At 39.7% G+C, this 20,383-nt stretch overlaps 1 protein-coding gene and 1 long non-coding RNA gene across 6 annotated transcripts in view; one reads left to right on the top strand and one right to left on the bottom strand.

The window, feature by feature from the left end:
• SNAP47 (synaptosome associated protein 47) overlaps positions 1 to 20,383 on the top strand; it is a 779,054-nt gene that overhangs the window by 674,847 nt on the left and 83,824 nt on the right. The window lies entirely within an intron of this gene.
• The window catches only part of LOC126936962 (uncharacterized), a 32,368-nt gene continuing 21,710 nt past the window's right edge, over positions 9,726 to 20,383 (bottom strand). For 3 of the 5 annotated variants that reach the window (XR_007719614.1, XR_007719612.1, XR_007719616.1), the window contains one exon: positions 9,726 to 12,301. This is a non-coding gene — a long non-coding RNA (uncharacterized LOC126936962). Of the gene's footprint in view, positions 12,302 to 16,151; positions 20,296 to 20,383 lie in introns of those variants that run through there. The other 2 variants (XR_007719615.1, XR_007719613.1) reach the window with 2 other exon arrangements.

Here is a 20,383-nt window from a genome sequence, read left to right as displayed (position 1 = left end):
AAAGGGCTTAAATGAAAATGAGACCAAAGGAAGTAAATAGAAAAGAGTTAACAAAAAATAAAAGAGTTAATAGTAAAGAGAAAAAATAGACAAGGACAAAGTTATATGTCACTATTTTACCTGTGAACTGGAAACAAGTATAAGATTCACAATTTCAACTTTTGACTGCCTACAGGTATGAGATTAAGAATCTCCAGTTGCCCCTGGAGGTAATATGCAGGTGGTATTTCATATGTGCATATTTTAAAAAGAAATACATAGAATAAGGAGATAAAAATTTACAGAGGGACATAAAAGACTTGATATTATGTGTGTAGGTAAACAAAACTCACCATTTCAAAGATAATCATTTTCCCTAAAATTAATCTATAAATATATTGTTATGACATCAAAAGGTCAACGTGCTTTGTTTATGGAAGAAGAGATCAAAACAAAAAACACTATAATGCATCTGAAAGGTTAAATATACATATAAAATCAGCCAAGACATTTGTGAATTATAAAAGCAATAGGAATAACTATCATTACCTGGCACTAATGTATATTATGAAACTCTAATATTATAATAATTGACAAAGATCAAGAACCAGAATATGCACAAAATCCAGATGGATCCAAATAAATGTAAAAATAAATTGTATGTTGCAAGTGGCCTTTAAGAGCAATAGACAGATATATATCCAACCACATCATAATAACACTAAATGCAAATGAGTTAACCCAATTCAAAGGTCAATGTTAAAAGGAGGCAACAGTCACATGGCCAAAGACAAAGCTCCCAACTCTCCTTCTACCCACGAATACAACGAATACACATCTATTCAGGCTCAATTCCCTCTGAGAGAAAGTCATAAATAAGTTAAGACTCCCAAGCAGTGGAAATCTGGAAAAAAAACATACATGAGCAGAAAATACCAAAACACAATTGGGCACTGTAGTGCCTGCCCTAGCCACTACAACATACAGTTGGAAAGGAATCCCCAACACTCTTGCAACACACTGAGAAATGTAGGGTATGGACCATATATATGGGAGCCAACCTGTAAAATTCCCCATGGTTCGGCTCTTAATTTATCTAGCTCTGGGAGTATAAGAGACTAAGATCCATGAGTCTATATAGAAAACAAAACAAAATGGCAGTTTTCTATGATCACACTAGTACTTGAAAGGCTTTATCTCCCAAGATATGGGCAATGAAGGGCTTAAAACTCATAGGTATCAGTGTCTCCCTAGAAGGGATGTTCAAGCTTGCTGATGCTGACAAATGAGCTTCTACCTGTTCTGCATTAGGAAGATAATGGGGCCAACAAATAGTAACCTCTGGCAGCCTGAGTAGGAGCTCACCACTTCTTGAGCCCTACTCCCCATCTTGCCCCACTAATAACTCGAGATCTCCCAGTTCCTCCTGGATGGTACTTTACATGTGCTAAGTGCTTCAATATTTACATTTTCCATTTCAGAAACTATATTCTAAACCTCCAAACTCTGAAAGTGCAGGAGACAGGGCAAGTGTGAGTCTCACAAAAAGGGGTGGAATCAAATTGGTATGCAAGCACTTCCAAGGGCTACAACCCTCATAGGTAGTGCAGAGAAGGGGCTAACAGGCACAGCTCCCTGTTTCTCCTGGGAAGAGATTAACAACAAACTCTTCCAGTGGCAACTTGATGGCCTGGCTTCTAATTAATTTGCATCACAGGGTGAAAGGGGCAAATAGCAGACCTTTAGCTGCCTGAAAAGACCCTGAAATCTTTCTGAGTCTTCCCTCATAGCTCACCACAGTGATAAATCTAGTTCTACTTATTCTTTCTGTAGTTTGTCCACACACCAAGTGCCACAACTTCTTTGGCTCCCCCAAGAGACTGTAGCCTTAATCACCTATCATTGGCAGTGAATTGGCTTTGCATTCTTGAGTTTCCCTAAGCAGAAGAAAGCAGAGGTAGCCACACAACAGGCTCATTTTCCACAACTGTCTCCCCAGGATCACAAGGTATCATGTGAATTTAACTGCAGAAATTGTAGAAACATTACTGTCTTGGGGGTAATGATAGAATGTGATACATCTTACTCTCCTGGCAGCCAACAAACATAGAGACAAGCACAAATATGAAAGGTACCTTAGAATCTCTGACCACATAAACTGCTGAAAGTTTTCTCTCATGTCAGTGTGACAAGAGAGGTGGAGAAGTTTCCCTATATAATGTGCAGAAACTAACACAGAGAGTCAAAGAAAATAAAGGAACAAGAAAGGATGTTCCAAAAAAGGAACAAGACAAAAATGTCCCATAACCAACCCTAGTGAAAGGAAACTATGCAATTTACACAACAAGGAATTAAAATAATGGTCTCAAAGGTGTTCAACAAGATCAGGAGAGCAATGCAAGAAGAAACTGAGAATTTTACAAAAAAAGATAGAAAGTATAAAAATAGTACAAAGAGAAATTATAGAGTTGAAGAATATTATAACTAAACTGAAAATTTTAATAGACATGTTTTACAGCAGACTAATTCAAAGACAGGATGAGTGAACTCAAAGACTGGTCACTGGAAATCATCCAATCTGAAGAGCAAACACTTTTTAAAATGAAAGAGTAAAGGTAGGTTAAGGGACTCTTGGCATGCTATCAAGTTGAAAAACTTACACATTATTCATATGATAGAAAGAAGAAAAAGATAGTAAAGATATTCAAAGAAATAATGGCAGAAAACTTCTCAGCCTTGGGAAAGTAAATAGAAATCCACATCCAGGAAGCCTGAAGGACATCAAATAAGATGAATCCACAGAGACCAACCCAACCAAGACGTACCATAGTCAAATTGTTAAAAATGAAGACAAAGTGAAAATTTGAAAGCATTGAGAAAGGTGGCTTGTTGTTTAAGTGAACTCCTAGAAGGCTACAGCATATTTTTCTGCAAAAATCTTGAAGATCAATGGGAGTGGGATGATATAATCAAAATCAAAAAAAAAAAAAAAAAGCCGATCAAGAATAATATTTTCCACAATCTTGTCTTTCAAAAATGAAGGGGAGAGAAACTTTCTCAGCGAAATAAAAGGTTAGGGAGTGTATTGCCACTAGACTTGTCTGGCAAAAAATACTGAAGGGATTCTTCAAGCTGAAGAAAGAGGACAATAGTTAGTAACATGAAAATATATGAAAGCATACAACTCACTGGAAAAGGAAGTAAATGGTCAAAATTAAAATTCTACCATTACACAATATTAGTGTTTTCATAGTGGTGAGTATCACAATTATTCCTCTTGTACAAGAGTTAAAAGACAAAACAAATTCAGTAAAAATGAATGACATAAAATCAAAATACAAAACTAATCATGTCTATACATTAACAACAAGCTACCTAAAAAAGAAATTAAGAAAACAACTCCATTTACAATAGCATTAAAAAACACTCGTGTAAATTTAAACAAGAAAATGAACAATGTCCTTGTTGAACTCTATAAAACATAAATTTTAAAAATTAAAGATGACACAAATAATGGAATGACATCCCATGTTCATGGGTTGCAAGAATTAGCATTGTTAAAATATCCATACTACCCAAAACAACATATAGATTTTATGCAGTTCCAATGAAAATTCCAATGCCACTCATTATAGAAATAGAAAAAGTAGAAAAAATAGAAACAAAGCCCTAAAATTTGTAGAAAACCAAAACAAATAAAAAATAACCAAAGCAACATTAAGCAAAAAGAACAAAGCTGGAGGCATCATCCTACATGTTTCAAAATTTATTAAAAAGCTATCAAGGCCAGGCGCAGTGGCCCACACCTTGTAATCCCAGCACTTTGTAAGGCCGAGGCAGGAGGATCCCGAAGTCAGGAGATAGAGACCATCCTGGCTAACACGGTGAAACCCCGTCTCTACTAAAAATACAAAAAAATTAGCTGGTCGCGGTGGTGGGCGCCTGTAGTCCCAGCTACTCGGGAGGCTGAGGCAGGAGAATGGCGTGAACCCAGGAGGCGGAGCTTGCAGTGAGCCGAAATCGCGCCACTGCACTCCAGCCTGGGCGACAGAGCGAGATTCTGTCTCAAAAAAAAAAGCTATTGTGATCAAAATGGCATGGTACTGGAATAAAAACGAACACTATGTCCAACACAATAAAAAGATTACATAGAAATAAATCCACATAGGCCAGGCATGATAGCTCATGCCTATAATCCCAGAACTTTGAAAGGCCAAGGCAGGTGGAGTCCAGCCTGGGCAACATGGAGAAATCCTGTCTCTACAAAAAAAAAAAAATACAAAAATTAACCAGGCATGGTGGTAAATGCCTGTAGGCCCAGCTACTTGGGAGGCTGAGGAAAGAGGATCATTTGAGCCCAGGAGGTAGAGGTTGCAGTGACCCAAGATCATGCCGCTACACTCCAGCCTGGGTGACAGAATGAAATCCTGTCTCAAAAAAAAAAAAAAGAGAGAGAGAGAAAGAAATCAACATGTCTGCAACCAACTGATTTTTAACAAGGTTACAAAGAACACAAAATAAGTTTGGGGGGGAGGGGCGGTTTCTTCAATAAACCAACTTACAAAAACTGGCCATTCACATGCAGAAGAAATTCTATCCTTAGGTCAATGCTTACACAAGAATCAACTCTGGCTGGGCATGGTGGTGTCCACCTATAGTCCCAGCTACTCTGGAGGCTGAAATGACAGAATCTCTTGAGCCCAGGAGGCAGAGGTTGCAGTGAGCCCAGATTATGCCACTGCACTCCATCCTGGGTGATAAAGCCAGGACTTGTCTCAAAAAATAATTTTTTTAAAAAAAGAATCAACTCAAAATGGATTAAAAACTTAAAAATAAGACATGAAACTATAAAATGACTAAGCAAAAAAAAAAAAAAAAAAAAAAAAAAAAAAAAAGGCGGGGGGTGGTGGCACAGAAAGCTGCAACACAATGGCCAGGGCAATAATTTTCTGAATATAACCTCAAAAGCACAGGCAACAACAGCAATAATAAATGCAATTTCTGTCACTTATAAGTATCTAAAAGACAAGGGTCTTTTAAATAACTGTTGTCTCCTTAACTCCACAGGTCTATTTATTCATCTCAGTGTTAGGTCTACACTACAGGATACACACCCCTGGATCTGAGGTGTTCTGTGCACACACTGGTAGTTCCAGATCTGAGAGAGGAAGTACAAGCCAGCACAACCCTGAAGAAAGAAAAACTACAGCCCATGCCCAACCTCTTGTGACCCTTCCCTGTGAGGCAGGCTTTGACTGAGATGCTTATCCTCACCAGGTACCTGTCTTTAATGTCATGGCTATACTGTATTCTTTTTTCAATATACTGTAGATTCCTCAATGTATTTATTTGGGTCCTCTGCCCTGATATCAAGACATAAAGTTGATTTTTAAAATACTGACATACATTTAGCAAGCTTTTATACTCATTTAGCCATTCTACAAATTATCTGTAGATTCTTTTAACTGCATAATCATAAATTTTATACCTTTATCTATTTCACAGTCTAAAACTTAAAGTATGATGGTCTATTGTATCTGAATATACTAGGCATACTTGAATTGTTCCCAGCCAAATATGCTTTAAACATTTCACCAATATGTATGACGGAAGCTACCTTCTATTTCTAGTTTTCATGAGTTCCTACAATTATGAGTAGTTGGAATTTTTATGAAGGCAACTTATTCATCAATTGAACTAATCATTTATGTTTTTCTTGTATCATAATGAATAAACCAAGGCTATAAATTACTTGTAATCATGGGTTAGCCGAAATTGTTTTTAAATATATCTTAGTAGCCATTACATTTATATATTTTCTAATCTCCACTTGATATATTTTTGTAGCGTATTGCCAGTTCATTTATAACACAGAAATGATTAACACCACATCATAGTTAGAAAGCTGAAAGGTCAAGTTTTAGGTTTGTTGCCTAATATCCCAGAGTGACTGAAGGAGTTTCCATCCTTGCCACATTCTTACTTTTCTGTGGAAAAAGTTACTATCTCCAGGGACCCTGTCCCCAATTCCATAGTGTAACCAGCCTACCTACTGTGGAAGCCTATCAAGGGAAGATACCTCTCAGATGTTAATTTAATGTATCAAGATACATAAACACAGAATTTGGAGTACATCATGACCTTAATTGTGTCAATGCATTTCCATGGATTTATAATATGCCTCAAATGTACACAAATTTAAGTTAGTTGAATGACTAAGCTAGTTGAATGACTAAGCTAGTTGAATGACTCCCTGCACACTGAGGATTTCTAACATACTACATTTAACAAGTGTCTGTTACATCATGTGTGTCCATCAGAACACACAATACATGCAGTCTCAAATTACATGTTCTCAGTGAACCAGAAGGGACCACAGCATGAAACCTGATTGGCTTTGAATCCCAGCTCCCTAATTTTATTTTAAAAAGTAATAATACTGGGAGTCTGTGCAGGAATGGAAGAAATCATCACTGATCCAAACATCCTAGGCCCATTGTTAGAGGGTCTCAGGACTGCATCCTTATGCCTGGGGGGCCCAGAACAGCCTGTTGGGTCCCAGAAATGAGTAGTGTAGAGACCTGGAGTACAGGTAAGCATTTATTGAGCACTTGCAGAGATAACTTTGTCCAGGGCAAGAGGCAGTCAGGCCATTTCATTCTGTTCAGAGGCCTGCATGTAGGAACTGTGCTTAACACCTACGCCACCACAAACAGACTCAGCTGAGGTAGGTTGTGGCAAAATACTGCCTTTTTTCCCTGCAGCCCCATGGAATAAGGGCAAGGCACGGTGTGTCTTCCCAGCTTAGGAGGGAATCAGGCCCTGCTCAATGGGCAACACTAGGTTTCTCCTCAGAAATTCTTAGGGGCTGGGGACTAACTTTCATTAGATCAGCATCAGGGTTGAGGGTCTCCACGTATTTCCCTACCCTCGCCATACCTTTCTGCTCCATCAGCCTGCCTCGACACCTTTTTCTTGGCTGCGTCTCTGTAGAACCATACCTCCGTGCAGACCATTCTCTGAGGACCCTCCTTGCCCTCTTGCCTCGTCCCCTTCAGGAGCTCAGTTCTCTGCTCACTCCTATTGGGCCATCCTTACCTCTTGCATGCTCTGGACTTGGGCAGGGGCTTGAGCTACACTTTTCTAGTTCCTGCTTCAGTCTGTGTTAGAAGGGATGGGGTAGAAGGGTGGGATGGGGAAATGAAGAGTGGGAAGAAGCAGCATCAGTGGTGTGCAGACACACAGAATGTGGAGCAGGAGGAAGAGACCTCTTTGGGGCACATTCCTGTGGAGGGATGGCATGTAAGGGTTCCTCACTCACCTCTGCTGCAGCTGCAGCTGGTGCTGGGTGGCGGCTGACAGGTGCTCAGCCTTTTTATCCTCTTGGATCAGCTCCCTGGGGGTCCAGTAGATGGTCAGTACCTGTTACTTCCTAATTGCTCCCTTCTACCACTGAATCTTTAACAGGGGCAGTCTCCTGGCTGAGAAAGTCACTCAGAAATCCTGTGATCAATCTTGATCTTAGTTTTGAAGACTGGCTGATTTCTTTGTAGTTTGTCTTCTACTGGGTGAAATATACCTCTTACTAACTGGTATTTCTATAATCTCTTGTGCTGTGTGATTGTGGTGGGGTTGCAAGCTTGGGGTCCTGTCCTTCCCTTTCTGACTTGCAGGGACCTGATCACTGGCTGGGGATCACAGCTGTGGTTGGAAAATATTCAACATTCTTTCACGATAAAAACTTTCAGCTAAGTAGATATAGAAAAGGATACAGTCAAATTGGTAAAGAGTACATGAAAAACCCACATCTAACATCATCCTTAATAGTGAAAGCCTATGTAAGTATTTCCTAAGATAAAAAGCAATATATCCACTGTCACATCTAGTTATCATTGTACAAAATCAAGGTGCTAGTCAGGACAATTTGGCAACAAGCAAAATCAAAATGCATCTATTTTGGAAAGGATTATTATCCTTTTTTTTTTTTTTTTGAGACAGAGTCTTACTGTGTCACCCAGGCTGGAATGCAATGGCATGATCTCAGCTCACTGCAACCTCCCGGGTTCAAGCGATTCTTGTGCCTCAGCCTCCTGAGTAGCTGGGACTACAGGTGCACACCACCATGCCCAGCTAATTTTTGTATTTTTAGTAGAGATGAAGTTGGCCAGGCTGGTCTTGAACATCTGGCCTCAAGTGATACACCTGCCTCGGCCTCCTAAAGTGCTGGGATTACAGGTGTGAGCCACTGTGCCTGGCCAGTATTATGTACACTTATTTTTATTTGCACTTGACCTGATCTTGTATTTAGAAAATCATAAGGAATTCACCACCTTAGAATAAAGTTCAGTATGGCAACAGGATACAAGATCAGTATACAAATTTAATTGTATTTCTTGACATAAAAAATGAACAATACATAAAAGAAATGATTTTAGTTGCAATAGTATCAAAAGCCAAATAAAAATAATTTTAACAAAAGAAATGAAAACTGGAACACTGAACATTACAATTCAAGGCTAGTGTTGTAAACACCTAACAGTCATCTCTGAGCCTCCTCCTCTTGGCTGTGACCACTTTACCTTCTTAGGGGAAGAAAAGTAATTGCACTTTTTTCCTTTATGTTCGAGGTGGACTTAACACTTCCAAATGTGTATTAGACTCTCCCTTTTTGTGGAAAGAACACTAAGACCCATCAAGAGAGATTTTAGCAATCCTTATCAAAGAGGACAAAATACAAAGCCTCTCAGCCTCAACCTAACCTGCACCAAAGTCAAGATCACATAAACCTGGATGACTCCACCTCAGCATTTTTCCTTCCTTCCTTTAGTTCCTTCCCTCCCTCCTTCCCTCCCTCCCTCCCTATCCCTCTTTTTTCTTTTTTTTTTTTTTTTCAGCTAGGTTCGTACTCTGTTGTCCAGACTGGAGTATACTGGTGTGATCATAGCTCACTGCAGTCTCCAATTCCCGGGTTCAAGCGATTCTCCTACCTCAGCCTCCAGAGTAGCTAGGACTACAGGCAGGCACCATCATGCCTAATTGTTTGTGTGTTTGTTTTGTAGAGACAGAGTCACTATGTTGTTAGATTGGTCTCAAACTCCCAACCTCAAGGGATCCTCCCAACTTAGCCTCCCAAAGTGCTGAAATTACAGGAGTAAGTCACCACACCCAGCCAGCATTTCCCTTTGAACAGGAAAAGTGGTGGTGGAAACTATGAGAAACTCGTGTGGAACTCCTTGTCTAAAGCAGGGAAGGAAAAGCAAAGTTCAAGTCTATCTCATAAAAGAACTAAGTAAACCTTGGGTGAAATGGGACCAATGGAATTTCAAAGTATGGGTAAAAATTTATCAGATACATGGAGTATGAACTGGCTCAAGAATTATGGGGTACGTTTACCCCCATGACTCTGCCTCTGCTATTTTATCCCATCATATACACTAGGGCAGTTTTTCCAACTAAGATAATCCATTGAAGACACCCAAATTAGTTTACTGGGTAAGAACAAACATCTTTTTAATGGATTCAAAGGCGGTTAACACATTAATTTCTGCTTCAATAAACTTGCAAAAATACAGACAATTCTTCATGCATTAGGGTGCACCTGTTATAAACAGACATCTGGTTTATATATATATATATATATATATAAAGTTTATATATTATATATATATAAAGTTTATATATTATATATATATAAAGTTTATATATTATATATATATCATATATAAAGACATATACCTTTAATATATTAAAGTTAGTTGTTAATAGTAATATCAACCACTTGGTCTACATTCAAATCTCCTAATTTTTGCCATAATATCGCAGGTTATCCAGGATTTAATAAATAAACGAAATTCCACAGCACTGTCATATGGACACAGAGAAGTCTTGATCCATCAGGTCCTGATCCACAGGGAGCAAGACAGACTCTCTGGTTCAATTCCACCATCTTTCCTTTGGAAGTTCAGAAATCTGTCCTCTCCCACTGCTTCTCTGCAGGTCTAGGGTTGGATTCTGTGTCCCTGAAGTTCGCTATGCATAGGTGGAAGAGGAGCCACTGGGGCTTCAGGGGAGCCTGGATATTGGAACAGGTGTGCCACCACTTGGTGGGAGTAGAAACACAGGTGGATCTCAGACAAGATGTGGCCTGATTAGCAGGTGCGAATCATAGACCAGGGCCAGGGCTGAGGAAAGGGTGATGCCATCGGTGCTATAATGACTGCTTTGCCAGAAGACAGTAACTTCTCTCAGAAACTTCCAAATTACTAGGGTGGGCTGTAGTGTAAAGCAAACAAATCACACATGTGCTTTAAATACCTGATCTCTCAAGCACAAAGGGGAATTTCTTGGGAGTGGAGGTGGAAAGATCTCTACACTATTTAATTCCTCCTTTCTTAAATCAGTGACGAGGTCCAAACTAACGGCTCCCTGGTCACTCTGGGGGTCAGCTGAACTTCAGTCCTACAAAGCATAATAAATCAGGAAGGACCATCAAGACTATTGTTGTGAAGCCTGTAAATAACATTCATCACTTCTATCCATATTATCCTATACAACTCTGTTTTACATGGTCCCAACCATGTAAATGCTCAGAAATGTACACAAAGACTGTGTCCTAGATAAAAGGGAATGCTTTTTGAAGAACAATATCTGATTTCTTTCCTCTGTGACTTCTCTAATGTCTGCTAAGCTGTGACTTCAAGCAAACGGTTTTTTCTATATTTATTACACAGGGTTTTCTCTATGTGAGTTCTGTGTGTCCAGTGATGACTGACCTTAGGCAAAATATTTTCCCACGTTCATTACTTTCATAGGTTTTACTATCCTATGTGAGATCTCTGATGTTGGCTGAGCTTTGACTTCCAGCCAAAGGATTTTCCACACTCATTACATTCATAGGGTTTTTCCCCAGTGTGAATTATTTCACATCAAGTGAGGTCTGACTTCTGGTAGAAGCTTTTACCCCATACATTACATCCATAGGTTTTCTGCCCTCTGTGAATACTCTGATGTGACCTAAGGCTTGACTTCCAGCCAAAGGGTTTTCCACATTGATTACATTCATAAGGCTTTTCCCCCGTGTGACTTCTCTGATGGCTAGTGAGGATTCCTTTCTCATAGAAGGTTTTCCCGCATTCGTTACATTCATAGGGTTTCTTGCCTGTATGAAAACCCTGATGCACTCTGAGGTATGACTTGTGATGAAACGTTTATCCACGTTCGTTACATTCATAGGGTTTTTTCCCTGTGTGAGTTCTCTGAGGTACATTGAGATTTGCCTTCTCATAGAAAGTTTTCCTACATTCTTTACATTCATACGGTTGTTCACCTCTGTGAGTTCTTTGAGGTACCAGGAGGGTTGACTTCCGGCAGAATCTTTTCCTACATTATTTACATTCAAATGGCTTCTCACCTGTGTGAGTTCTTTGATGGATAGTGAGGGTTGACTTATGGTAGAAGGTCAACCCACATCCATTACATTCATAGGGTTTTTCCCCTGTGTGAGTTCTCTGATGCACCCTGAGTGCTGACTGCTGCCAAAACGTTTTTCCACATTCATTATATTCACAGGATTTTCCCTGTGTGTGGATTTGCTGATAAACGCTTGGATTTGATCTGACAGAAGAATTTCTCACATATGGCACACGCATAGGGTTTCTCTTCTGTATGTGTTCTCTGATGTTTTGTAAGACAGGATTTGATAATGAAGGCTTTCTCACATTCACTATATTTATAAGGTTTCTTTCCTGAGTGTATTTTCTGATGTTCAGTGAGTTTATGCTTCTTACAGAATATTTTCTCACATACATGACGTTCAAAAGTTTTCCTCCCTACCTGAGTTAGCTCTTGAGCAATAGGAGCTGACTCATTACAGGCTTTCCCACATTTATTACATTTACAAAAGGTCTCTCCCATAGAAACACTCTTATGTGTTAATATAGCCTCCACGTTGAAGGCATTCCTCAGTCGACTGTATTCAAAACACTGTAGTCCAATTTGAATCTTGTGATCCTAAGATGCTCATGACCTCCGAGAAATGTTCCAGTTAAATCATAAGCATCAGGTCTCACTCCAGCTTGCATTTCATCAGAATCACCAGAAAGAAGCATGTTCTGAAATACATTCAACTCCTCAGATCTCATTCCTGAATAGTTTCCATTATTTCTAATCAGTTCTGGTACATGGTTTGAAGTCAAACTACATGTTTTTCCTGATTCCACTCCCTTCTCAACTGATGATTTGCTTTTCGTAATTACAACTTGCCACAAATGTCTACTGTGACTTTCTTGGTTCCTCTCAATTATGTCATCAACTATGTGGACAGCTGAAATAAGTAAAAAAAAATCGTACATATGAACCACACATAAGTATTTCCTATGAGATGCTCATTTAAAGGTAAATAACTTTCTTTCTTTTTTTTTTTTTTTTTTTGAGACAGCATCTCACTCTGTCACCCAGGTTGGAGTGTAATGGCGTGATCTCAGCTCACTGCAACCTTCGCCTCCCACGTTCAAGCGTTTCTCCTGCCTCAGCCTACTGAGTAGCTGGAACTACTACAGGCACCCACCACCACACCCAGCTAATTTTTATATTTTTAGTAGAGACGGGGTTTCACCATGTTGGCCAGGATAGTCTCGATCTCTTGACCTTGTGATCCGCCTGCCTCAGCCTCCCAAAGTGCTGGGATTACAGGCGTGAGCCACCGTGCCCAGCTAAGGTAAATAACTTTCTATCCTAGTGCCATAAGATTTTATAAAAATCAATGGGTACTGTTTTTATAAGTATGTCGATTCTTTTCCTATTGAGTTAATTACACTAATAGATTATCTAACGCTAAATTGTTTTTCTTGCTTTTTAAAAAATAAAATTTTTTTAAAAAAAAAAGACAGAGAGAGAGATAGGGTCTTGCTGTGTTGCCGAAACTGGAGTGCAGTGGTGAGATCATAATTCACTACAACCTCAATCTCCTGGGCTCAAGCAATCCTCACACCTTAGCCTCCCAAATAGATGCGCCTACAGGCATACACTATGACCCTTGGTTTTTGGTGCTGGATTTTTTGTAGAGATGGGGTCTTGCTATCTTACTAGGCTGATCTCAAACTCCTGGCCTCAAATGATCTTTCTGACTCCATCCCCTAAAGTGCTGGGATTACAGTCATGAGCCACTGAGCCTGGCCTTTTAAATTCATGTAGAAATATTTAGTAAAAAAATTCACTTAGTGTCTTGTATTTTTCAACTAAGCGCTTTTGACCTGCCATTTGCATTACCTATTCATTTTACCTATTTTGTTCTTATAACACTGGACCTCTCATGCTGGTATTTATCTCATTCTTCTGCTTTAAAGATGAGAAGGTTTTCCTAGATCAGCAACTTGTAGGTGCAGGAGAGGATTATTTGCCTCACAACTAAGCAGGTAAAATGTAATACCCAGAAATCCCTTCTTCTCCTCCCAACTTCAGGACCACCCGCTTTGCATACCCTTATACTGGGTCCTCCTCAGTTTCATGATTTCTGATGCTGTATACACAATTCTAAGTGCTGTACTTCTCAGATTCTTATCAATTCCCTAGGTGACCTCCTTCATAAGTGTGGCTTTAAATACCAGCTTTAACCTCCTGAGACTCAAATTTGTATCTCCAATAGTGATGTCCATTCTCTAAAATTATATATCTACCTACATATTACACGTTAAATTTGGAAAACAGCTTCTCAAATATAAGCTATCCCAAAGTGAAGTGTACTCAGCATTTTATGTCAAAGGACTCAGATTTCTATTTGGAAGTGAAGTTCAAAGTTAACATTTTTTTTTAATCTCTTCATGAAAGCACTTCAAAAACACCAGACTGCTGTGCTTCTTGCTTAGCTGAGAGACAAATAACCCTCTCCTGCACCTACAAGTAGCCAATCTAGGAAAACCTTCCCTTAAAGCAGAAGAATGAGAAAAATACCAGCATGAGAGGTCCAGCACAGCAGTCTGAAGTAGACCTGGGACACTTGAGCTTGAGCTTGATGTGAGGAGGGGCATCCACCATTACTGAGGCTTGAATAGTGGTTTTCCCCTAACAGTGTAAACAAAGCCTTTGGGAAGTTCAAACTGGGTGGAGCCCACCACAGCACCACAAAGCTGCTGTAGCCAGACTGCCTCTCTAGATTCCTCCTCTCTGGGCAGGACATCTCTGAAAAAAAGGCAGCAGCCCCAGTCAGGGGTTTATAGATAAAACTCCCATCTCCCTGGGACAGAGCACCTGGGGGAAGGGGCAGCTGTGGCACAACTTTAGCAGACTTAAACGTTCCTGCCTGCCAGCTCTGAAGAGACCAGCAGATCTCCTAGCACAGTGCTCGAGCTCTGCTAAGGGAGAGACTGCCTCCAAGAGTGGGTCCCTGAACCCCGTGCCTCCTGATGGGGAGACACCTCCCAGCAGGGGTTGACAGACATCTCATACAGAAGAGCTCCAGCTGGCATCTGGCAGGTGCCTCTCTGGGACAAAGCTTCCAGAGGAAGGAGCAGGCAGCAATCTTTGCTGTTGTGCAGCCTCCGCTGGTGATACACAGGCAGAAAGGGTTTGGAGGGGACCCCCAGCAAACTCCAGCAGACCTACAGCAAAGGGGCCTGACTGTTAGAAGAAAAACTAACAAAAAGAAAGCAACAGCATCAACATCAACAAAAAGAACAAACATGCAAAAACTCCACCTGAAGGTCACCAACAGCAAAGACCAAAGGTAAATAAATCCACAAAGATGAGGAAAAACCAGCACTGAAAATTCCAAAACCAGAATGGCTCTTCTCGTCCAAAGCATCACAGCTCACCAGCAAGGGAACAAAACTGGATGGACAATGAGTTTGACGAATTGACAGAAGTAGGCTTCCGAAGGTTGGTAATAACAAACTCCTAAAGGAGCTATTCTAACCCAATGCAAGTGAGCTAAGAACCTTGAAAAAAGGTTAGAGGGATTGCTAACTAGAATAACCAGTTTAGAGAAGAATATAGATGATCTAATGGAGCTGAAAAGCACAGCATGAGAACTTTGTGAAGCGTACACAAGTATCAATAGCCGAATCAATGAAGCAGAAGAAAGAATATCAGAGATTGAGGATCAACTTAATAAAATAAAGTGTGAAGACAAAATTAGAGAAAAAAGAAGGAAAAGAAATGAATAAAACCTCCAAGAAATATGGGACTATGTGAAATGGCCAAACCTATGTTTGACTGGTGTACCTGAAAGGGACGCAGAGAATGAAACCAAGTTGGAAAACACACTTCAAGATATTATCCAGGAGAACTTCCCCAACCAACCAAGACAGGCCAACATTCAATTTCAGGAAATACAGAGACCACAAAGATACTCCTTGAGAAGAACAACCCCTACACACATAATCATCAGATTCACCAAGGTTGAAATGAAGGAAAAAATGTTAAGGGCAGGCAGAGACAAAGGTCAGGTTACCCACAAAGGGAAGCCCATCAGACTAACAGTGGAGCTCTCTGCAGAAAGCCTACAAGCCAGAAGACAGTGGAAGCCAATACTCAACATTCTTAAAGAATTTTCAACCCAGAATTTAATATCCAGCCAAACTAAGCTTCACAAGTGAAGGAGAAATAAAATCCTTTACAGACAAGCAAATGCTAAGGGATTCTGTCACCACTGGGTCTGCCTTACAAGAGCTCCTGAAGGAAGCACTAAATATAAAAACGAAAAACTGGTACCAGCCACTGCAAAAACAAACCAAAATGTAAACACCATCGACACTACGAAGAAACTGCATCAACTAATGGGCAAAATAACCAGCTAGCATCATAATGACAGGATCAAATTCACACAGAACAATGTTAACCTTAAATGTAAATGGGGGCCGGGTGCGGTGGCTCAAGCCTGTAATCCCAGCACTTTGGTAGGCCGAGACGGGCGGATCATGAGGTCAGGAGATCGAGACCATCCTGGCTAACACGGTGAAACCCCGTCTCTACTAAAAATACAAGAAAATTAGCCGGGCGAGGTGGCGGGCGCCTGTAGTCCCAGCTACTCGGGAGGCTGAGGCAGGAGAATGGCATGAACCCAGGGGAGCGGAGCTTGCAGTGAGCCGAGATCGCGCCACTGCACTCCAGCCTGGGGCACAGAGCAAGACTCCGCGTCAAAAAAAAAAAAAAAAAAAAAAAAATGTAAATGGGCTAAATGCACCAATTAAAAGGCACAGACTGGCAAATTGGATAAAGAGTCAAGATCCATCAGTGTGCTGTATTCAGGAGACCCATCTCTGTGCAAAGGCACTCATAGGCTCAAAATAAAAGAATGAAGGAAAATTTACCAAGCAAATGAAAAGCAAAAAAAGTAGGGGTTACAATACTAGTCTCTGATAAAACAGACTTTAAACCAACAAAAATCAAAAAAGACAAAGGAAATTACATCATGGTAAAGGGACCAATGCAATAAGAAAAGCTAACTATCCTAAATATATATGCCCCCAATAAAGGAGCACCCAGATTCATAAAGCAAGTTCTTAGAGACCCACAAAGAGATTTAGACTCCCACACAAAAACAGTGGGAGATTTTAATACCCCACTGTCAATATTAGACAGATCAATGAGACAGAAAATTAACAAGGATATTCAGGACTTGAACTCAGCTCTGGACCAAAAGAACTTAATAGACATCTACAGAACTCTCCACCCCAAATCAAAAGAATATATATTCTTCTCGGCACCACACAGCACTTATTCTAAAATCAACCACATAAGTAAAACGCTTCTCAGCAAATGCAAAATAATGGAAATCATAACAAACAGTCTCTCAGACCACAGTGCAATCAAATTAGAACTCAGGATTAAGAAACTCACTCAAAACCACACAACTACATGGAAACTGAACAACCTACTCCTGAATGACTACTGGGTAAATAAAGAAATTAAGGCAGAAATAAATAAGTTATTAGAAAACAATGAGAACAAAGATACAACATACCAGAATCTCTGGGACACAGCTAATGCAGTGTTTAGAGAGAAATTTATACCACTAAATGACCACAGGAGAAAGCAGGAAAGATCTGAAATTGAAACCCTAACATCACAATTAAAAGAACTAGAGAAGCAAGGGCAAACAAATTCAAAAGCTAGCAGAAGACTGGAATCACTAATATCAGAGCAAAATTGAAGGCGATAGAGACACAAAAAAAAACCTTAAAAAAAAAATCAATGAATCCAGGAGCTGGGTTTTGAAAAGATTAACAAAATAGACTGCTAGTCACACTAATAAAGAAGAAAAGAGAGAAGAATCAAATAGACACAATAAAAAATGATAAAAAGGAGATCACCACTGATCCCACAGAAATACAAACCATCAGAGAATACTATGAACACCTCCATGCAAATAAACTAGAAAATCTAGAAAACGGATTAATTCCTAGACACAAACACCCTCCCAAGACTAAACCAGGAAGAAGTCAAATCCCTGAATAGACCAATAATAAGTTCTGAAATTGAGGCAGTAATTTATAGCCTACCACCCAAAAAAAGCCCAGGACCAGATGGATTCACAGCTGAATTCTACCAAGAGGAGCTGGTACTATTACTTCTGAAACTGTTCCAAACAATAGAAAAAGAGGGACTCCTCCCAAACTCATTTTATGAGGCCAGCATCATCCTGATACCAAAACCTGGCAGAGACACAACAACAACAAAAAAGAAACTTTCAAGCCAATATCCCTGATGAACATCAGTGTGAATATCCTCAATAAAATACTGGCAAACCAAATCTAGCAGCACATCAAAAAGCTTATCCACCACGATCAAGTCAGGTTCATCCACGGGATGCAAGGCTGGTTCAACATATGCAAATCAATAAACATAATCCATCACATAAACAGAACCAACGACAAAAATCACATGACTATCTCAACAGATACAGAAAAAGCCTTTGATAAAATTCAACACTCCTTCATGCTAACAACACTCAATAAACTAGGTATTGATGAAACACATCTCAAAATAATAAGAGCTATTTATGACAAACCCACAGCCAATATCACACTGAATGGCTAAAAGCTGGAAGCATTCCCTTTGAAAATCGGCACAAGACAAAGGTGGCCTCTCTCACCACTCCTATTCAACAAAGTATTGGAAGTTCTCCCCAGGGCAATCAGGAAAGAGAAAGAAAGTGTATTCAAACAGGAAGAGAGGAAGTCAAATTATCTCTATTTGCAGATGACATGACTGTATATTTAGAAAACCCCATCATCTCAGCCCAAAAACTCCTTAAGCCCAAAACTCCTTAAGCAACTTCAGCAAAGTCTCAGGATGCAAAATCAACGTGCAAAAATCACAAGCATTCCTATACACCAAAAATAGAGAGTCAAATCAAGAGCAAATTCCCATTCACAACTGCTACAAAAAGAATAAAATACCTAGGAATACAACTTACAAGGGATATGAAGGACCTCTTCAAGGAGAACTACTAACCACTGCTCAAGGAAATAAGAGAGGACACAAACAAATGGAAAAACATTCCATGCTCATGGATAGGAAGAATCAATATTGTGAAAATAGCCATAGTGCCCAAAGTAATTTATAAATTCAATGCTATTCCCATTAAGCTATCATTGACTTTCTTCACAGAATTAGAAAAAACTACTTTAAATATCATATGAAACCAGGAAAGAGCCCATAGAGCCAAGACAAAGGTCTTAAGCAAAAAGGACAAAGCCGGAGGCATCACACGACCTGACTTCAAACTATACTACAAGGCTACAGTAACCAAAACAGTATGGTACTGGTACCAAAACAGATATATAGACCAATGGAACAGAACACAATCCTCAGAAATAACACCACACATCTGCAATGATCTGATCTTTCACAAACCTGACAAAAACAAGCAATGAGGAAAGGATTCCCTATTTAATAAATGGTATTGGGAAAACTGGCTAGCCATATGCAGAAAACTGCAACTGGACCCCTTCCTTAAACCTTATACAAAAATTAACTCAAGATGGATTAAAGATTTAAATGTAAGACCTAAAACCATAAAAACCCTAGAATAAAACCTACGGAATACCATTCAGGACACAGGCATGAGCAAAGACTTCATGACTAAAACACCAAAAGCAATGGCAACAAAAGCCAAAATTGACAAATGGGATCTAATTAAACTAAAGAGCTTCTTCACAGCAAAACAAACTATCATCAGAGTGAACAGGCAACCCACAGAATGGGAGAAAATTTTTCCAATCTATCCATCTGACAAAGGGCTAATATCCAGAACTTAAAACAAATTTATAAGAACTTAAGACAAATTTACAAGAAAAAAACAAAAAACCCCATCAAAAAGTGGGCAAAGGATATGAACAGACGCTTTTCAAAAGAAGATATTTGTGCAGTCAACAAACATATGAAAAAAAGCTTATCATCATTGGTCATTAAAGAAATGTAAATCAAAACCACAATGAGATACCATCTCACGCCAGTTAGAATGGTGATCATTAAAAAGTCAGGAAACAACAGATGCTGGAGAGGATGTGGAGAAATAGAAATGCTTTTACACTGTTGGTGACAGTATAAATTAGTTCAACCATTGTGGAAGACCATGTGGTGATTCCTCAAAGATCTAGAACTAGAAATACCATTTGACTCAGCAATCCCATTACTGGGTATAATACCCAAAGGATTATAAAGCATTCTACTATAAAGACACATGCACATGTATGTTTATTGTGGCACTATTCACAATGGCAAAGACTTGGAACCAACCCAAATGTCCATCCGTGTTAGACTGGATCAAGAAAATGTGGCACATATACACCATGGAAAACTATGCAGCCATAAAAATGAGTTCATGTTCTTTGTAGGGACATGGATGAAGCTGGAAACCATCATTCTCAGCAAAGTAACACAGAAACAGAAAACCAAACACTGCATGTTTCTCACTCATAAGTGGGAGTTGAACAATGAGAACATATGGGCACAGGGAGGGGAACATCACACACCGGAGCCTGTCAGGGGGTGGGGGCCAAGGGGAGGGATAGCATTAGGAGATATACCTAATATAGATGACGGGTTGATGGGTGCAGTAAACTACCATGGCACATGTATACCTATGTAACAAAGCTGCACGTTCTGCACATGGAATCCCAGAACTTAAAGTATTTAAAAAAAAAAAAAATTATCCAAAAAAGAAAGAAATTCAGCCAGGCATGGTGGCAGGCATCTGTAATCCCAGCTACTCAGGAGGCTGAGGCAGGAGAATTGTTTGAGTACAGGAGGTGGGGGTTGTAGTGAGCCGAGATTGTGTCACTGCACTCCAGCCTGGGTGACAGAGCAAGGCCCTGTCTGGGAAAAAAAAAAAAAAAACTTTAAAAAGTCAACATCTGCTGGGTTTTGCTCTTCTCCATCTCCCTGCACTATATGTTATCACTAA

Source organism: Macaca thibetana, chromosome 1 (assembly GCF_024542745.1).
Source record: "Macaca thibetana thibetana isolate TM-01 chromosome 1, ASM2454274v1, whole genome shotgun sequence".
Classification (NCBI taxonomy): domain Eukaryota; kingdom Metazoa; phylum Chordata; class Mammalia; order Primates; family Cercopithecidae; genus Macaca; species Macaca thibetana.
Note: the sequence above shows the minus strand (reverse complement) of the source record. Positions and strands in the feature narration are given on the sequence as shown.